Raw genomic sequence first — 6,045 nt, 5'->3', positions numbered from 1 at the left:
CCCTGCTCGACCGGCCTTCTTGCCTGCTCCCGCTCTGGCCCTCTCCCCTGCACCCTCTCTCCTCTCTCTCTCTCGCCTTTATCTCTCTCTCTTCTCTTCGCTCGTCCTCCCTCTCTTCTCTTTCTTCCCTCTCCCGGGCCCGTCTCTTCGTCTCATCTCTCTCTCCTCTCGTCTCTTCTCTCTCTCTCGTCTCTTCTTCTCTGTTCGAAGTTCTTCCTCTCTCTCGCGCCAGTGTGTCTCTCTCTCTCTCCTCTCTCTCTCTCTCTCGTCGATGTAGTCTCCTCATCTGCTCTCGTCGTCCATCCTCTCGTCCTCTCGTCTCTCTCTCTCTAGTCTCTCTCCTCTCTCATCTTCTCACTCTCCATTTTCCTGCCCCCTCCCTCTCGTGCTTTTCCTCCATCTGCGCTGTCTCTCTCTCTCTCTCTGTCTGTCTTGTCTCTCTCCGTCTCTCGCACTCTCTGTCCTCAGTTTCTCATCTCCGTCTCTCTCTCCGTCTCTCTCCTCTGCCTCGTCTGCAGTCTCTCTTCGTGTCCCCTCTGCTCGTCTTCCTTCCTCCTGTCTTCTCTGTTCTGCTCTCTCATCCTCCCCCTCCCCGCGCGCCCTTCGTTTCGGTTCCCTCTTCTGCTGCTCTCCTACTGCATCTCTGTCTCGGACTCGCCGCCTGCCTCTTTCCCTCCTCCGGCTCTCTCTCCCCAGCTCGCCGCATCGTTTTATTCTCTCCTCTTCCCTCCCTATCTCCTCTCCTCCCGCCTCTCTCCCATCCCTCCCCCGCCGGGTGCCCCTCTCTCTCTACTATCTCCTCCCTCTGGTCTGTCTTTTTTTCTTTGCTCTTTCTCTCTCTCCTCCCGTCTCCTCCTCTCTCGTCTCCCGTTCTCGTCGTCTCTCTCTCTCTCCCCTTCCTCCTCCCTCCAAGCAGACGGTTGACGCGGGGGGGGTTTACCCGGGGCAGACCTCTCGACGCTCTCTCTCTCTCTCTTCTCTCTCTCGTGTCTCTCTAATCCTCCTCTCGATCGTGTCTCAGGCCGTCTCGTCTCTTTCTCCTCTCTATCTCTCTAGCTCTCTCTTCATCTCTCCCTCCTCCCTCTCCCTCCCTCCTCCTCTTGCTTCCTTGCCCCTCCCTGCGGTCTCTCTCCTTTGCTCTCCACCCCTTTTGTCTCCTCACTCTCTCCTCCTCCTCTCTCGTCTCTCTCTCCCTCTCTCACTCCGAGTCGCCCCTCTCGCCGTGCGCCTCTACTTCTCTCTCTCCTCTCTCTCTCTCTCTCTCTCTCTCTGCGATCTCTTCTCCTCTCCCTCCTCTCTCCTCCGTTTCTCTCCATATATATAATGAGGTTAGCCAAACAGTTCACCGCAAGATGGCGTGCGTGTCTGGACCGGTATACATTACTTCCGTGTTATTGTCAAAACGTTTCATTGTTCATGGTACTTGAGTTTGTTGAATAGGCCTGATTACTGTGTTGTACCTCAATGTAACAATAAAGGAGGTCATAGTTTCCCAAGTGACCCAGAACTGAGATTGAAATGGTGTGTGGCGATCAAAAGAGGTGATGAAAGTGCACACCCACGCACACACGCAAGTGTACGTGCACACGCACGGACGCACGTGTACGTGCACACGCGCGCACACACGCACGGTCGCACGGACGCACGTGTACGTGCACGCACCCACGCACGCGCGCACGTGTACGTGCACACGCACGCACGCACACACGTGTACGTGCCCACGCACGCACGCACTCACATGTACGTGCATACGCACGCACGCACGCACATGCGCACGCACGCGCGTCTCGTTAGTTCATACTTTTAATGTAAAATAATGGCAATTTTTTTTTACAAATTTTACCATAGAAAATTCGTGACGTAGTCCCTTTAATTAAAAGTTGTTACTACGCGTTTTTCCCCCGAACAACGCCGGGTACCAGGCTAGTATGTAATGTAATGCAAGATTAGGCGCATTGCTGCTGTTCGATTTTCGCAAAAATGCTTGCAGTTGATCGAGTTACTCATGGTTCGTCCAAACATCAAAACACGTGTATAGCTTCAGTGCGTGCGTGCGTTCCCCGTGCGTGCGTGCGTCCATGCATGCGTGCGTGCGTTCCCCCGTGCGTGCGTGCGTGCGTGCGTGCGTGCGTGAGCAGTAATAATACATACCAGCGTGTCTATATACGTGCAGTCACAGCAACCTGTCGAACTCTGATGACTGGGTGAGGGAGTTCGCTGGACAGCGAAAGATACTGTCCACATTTGCCAATATTCCCGAGCAACAACTGAGAGGCGGACGCGTTCCCTATCTTGCCACAGGTGGCGACACCACCTACCACATGTTCCGTGACCTAGGTAGGTAACCGCAAGGAGAAGACGGACACAACTATATAATAGAGATACTATATTATATATATATACATATATATCAAGAGCTAATAATAGAGAGTAATAATAATAATAAGAGGTATTATTAGCTCTTGATATATATCCACAGACAAACCTGTCTTAGCCGAACCCTGGTCACGTGGCGCTTTTCGTGAGCGGCAGTTATAAAGTAAAACCACTTACCTCTGTATAAAGGTGACCTATCTCTAAAGGACAGTTTCGGGGTTTTACTCGGCTGTACCTTTGTGTGCAGGTTTGACGGGCGGTACGTAGCATATCCATCAGAAGTAGATAATAGGGAATTTCCCTATTATCTACTTCTGATATACATATAGCGCACACATATGTTCATGTTGCTGCTCATTGTTCGTTGTTGTGACAGCGCCATTGATGTCATTTGTGTTCAATGCGAATCGGTGACAATCGAATCGTCGCGATTCGTCACCTTATAGTCTAAGTCACAATCGAGCTGCGAGTCTTAGAGGATATATATATATATACGTGAGTACCATACGTGGATGTACGCCGTGTTAGGCGGTGTGATAAGTATCCCTGAGGTATGTTAAAGCCCATGCGAAGGCCAGAAAATTCGTCTGTTAAACATAGTAATGTGTTGCTGTGTTATTTTTAAACTATATGCATCGATAATTTTTTTGGGATAAAATACCTAAAGATAAGCAATAATATGATAAAAATTAATTGTTTAGTGTATTTTACTGAAAAAAATATAGTTGATTTCGCATAGGCTTTAATGTCATGCTCGCGTGCATTATACCTGTTGTTTTGTGTCTAACCTTGAGGTGGCGGTGGGATGGGGATGAGGAGGGATGTGCTTTTATTAAGTGCGATATTAAGGCTACATTAGCGTGTATCGCTAGAAGAAATGTTTATGTGAATGGGGTCGCACGGCAATCAAACATATAGGCAAGTGTGAGATGTTTGCTGGGAATAAGAGAAGGCCACACGCACAATATTTGGGGGGGGGAAATGTGGTCAACTGTGAAACAATGTCACAGTCTAAATCGATGTTTGTTGAATAGTTCTGTATTGTGTGTGGACCGCAGTACGTACCTATATTGATATTGCTCAATATGCACAGGTACTTATCGTGTCCCCATAGGAGGTGTGTGTAAACGTGATACGTATGCATCGGTTATTGCGATGTGATTATATGTGATAATTTACCATGGTTTCATTCTTCCATGAGACTCTAAACACATCTGTACCGAGGTGGATATATTTCTATCATCGCGAATCGGCGAAAATAGCTCGACGTTCGGTTGCGTTTGTATATGTCTATGGTTATACATGGTATAGTATTTCTGCGAAACCTCGTCTGTTGTTTCGACGTGGGGCGACAGACGGGAGATAAACCGAACGCGGTTTATATTAGCAGTAGCAATCTTACAGACACTAACCGTCGTTGGTAGCGGGACCTGCTTTATGGTGTATGTTTGTAGGACGTATACAAGCACAGTAGAAGTTATGCATCTGTATAATTGACTAGCATCTATATGTGTAGCTATATATATATATATATATATATATATAGATAGATATAGATATATAAATATATAGATAGATAGATATATGCGACGGCATTTCGCTTGTGGTATTGGCAAGGTTTACGATACCGTTAATGAGGAGATTGTATGCTTGTACTGTGAAATTCTACAATGAAGAAATATGTAATTACAGTGATACGTGATATATGAAGCGATGTTTTCCTACTGAGAATTGTATAAGCTGAGGATGCGGCGGTGGCTGCAGCGCGTTCTGATAACTCGAATTAACACGGGAGAAACAGAGACAGAGATAGTCGGATTTTCAAAAATGCTGTCCGGATTCGGATGTCGGATCGCCGGATGGGAGAGACGGTGTGTGTGTTTGTGTTTGTGTGTGTGACAAGAGTAGAGAGAGAGAGAGAGAGAGAGAGAGAGAGAGAGAGAGAGAGGAGAGAGAGAGAGGAGAGAGAGAGAAAACAGAGAGGGAGTGTGTATTGTGTCAAGAGAGAGAGAGAAGAGAAGAGGTGTGTGTGTGTCGTGTGTGTCGTGTGTGTGTGTGTTGTGTGGATGTGTGTGTGTGTGTGTGTGTGTGTGTGTGTGTGTGTGTGTGTGTGTGTGTGTGTTGTGTGTGTGTGGTGTGTGGTGTGTTTGTGTGCTGTGTGTGTGTGTGTGTGTTGTAGTGGTGTGTGTGTGTGCCTGGTGTGTGTGTGTGTGTGTGTGGTGTGTGGTGTGTGTGTGGCTGTGTGTGTGTGTGTGGTGTGTGTGTTGTGTGTGTGTGTTGTTGTTTTGGTAGCTTGGTGGGTGTAGAGAGAGGAGGTCCGTCGTTGTTGTGTTTGTGTGGTGTGACAGAGAGAGAGAGAGGTAGTTGCGTGTTTGTGTTCGTGTGTGCTGTGACAGGAGAGAGCAGGGAGAGAGAGAACGAGAGATGGGAGTGTGTAAATGTGTCATGAGAGAGAGAAAGAAGAGAGAGGTGTGTGTGTGCCGCGCACGCGCGTGTGTGTGTATGTTTGAGAGAGAGGAGAACTGAGGAGGGAGCTGTGTAATGAGTCTGAGAGAGAGAGAGCGTGCGCATCGGCGCTGCGAGCGTGTGTGGTGTGATGTGTGTGGAGAGAGAGAAAGAGAGACGTGTTACTGCTGTGTTTGTGTTGCTGTGTGTTGACAGACGAGAGAAAGAGAAGAGAGAGAGAGAGAAGAGAGAGAGAAGCGAGAGAGTAGAGACGCGAAGAAACCAGAGAGGTGTGCGCGCGGCCTGGAGGTGTGTTGTGTGTGGTTGAGGGAGAGAGAGAGAGAGAGACGAGAGCGAGAGAGAGAGAGAGAGAGAGAGAGAAGAGAGAGCAGACGGCTGTACGCGGTGTGTATGTGTGTGTGTGTGTGAGAGAGAGAGCTGTGTATGGTGTTTGTGTTGTGTGGTGTTGCGTGTGTGTGTGTGTGTGTGTGTGGTGTGTGTGCTGCTCCGGCTGTGAGAGAGAGAGAGCACGAGGAGAGAGAGAGAAGAGGTGTGCGCTGTTTGGGTTTGTGTGTGACAGGAGAAGAGAACGCGAGAGGATCAGCGCATGCCTCAGCCGAAAAAGCCGTTGAGCCAACGTAGTTGATGGATTATCGTTCCAGAATTCCGCTATCATCCCGTTCTTCTAACTTTTCTTACGTCTACAGTCCGCCCTTAACCCATCCCTTGATATGAATCCAACAAGCCAAAGTTTGCATGTTTATTGTGAAACACATTATAATCACGAATTTTACACGATGCTGTCACACTACTTTACAATTCCTATGTTCCGGGATTCGCGGTCGAGCATTTCGGATCGGATTTCGGATCGGATTTAGCAGATACACATGGCGGATTCAGATTCGCGATTCGATTCAAAAATGTGCCACGGGATTCGATTCGGATGGGATTCAAAATAGCCATCGGATTCGGCATTCGGATTCGGATTTTTCCAAAAATGCTGTCGGATCGGATTTTTGGTTGCATGTCGGTCCGCGCACGACACTGGCCTGGTACCAAAAGTGTAGACTTTATGCGAGTTTTACTTGTTATATATATATACTGATCTATCATATATATAATATTATATATATATATATACTATATATAATTATATATATAATATATTATATATCATATATACTACATAGTATATTATATATATATATATATATATATTTGAGA

Source organism: Priapulus caudatus, unplaced genomic scaffold (genome assembly GCF_000485595.1).
Source record: "Priapulus caudatus unplaced genomic scaffold, Priapulus_caudatus-5.0.1 Scaffold887, whole genome shotgun sequence".
Lineage (NCBI taxonomy): Eukaryota > Metazoa > Priapulida > Priapulimorpha > Priapulimorphida > Priapulidae > Priapulus > Priapulus caudatus.
This window is presented reverse-complemented; position numbering follows the sequence as displayed.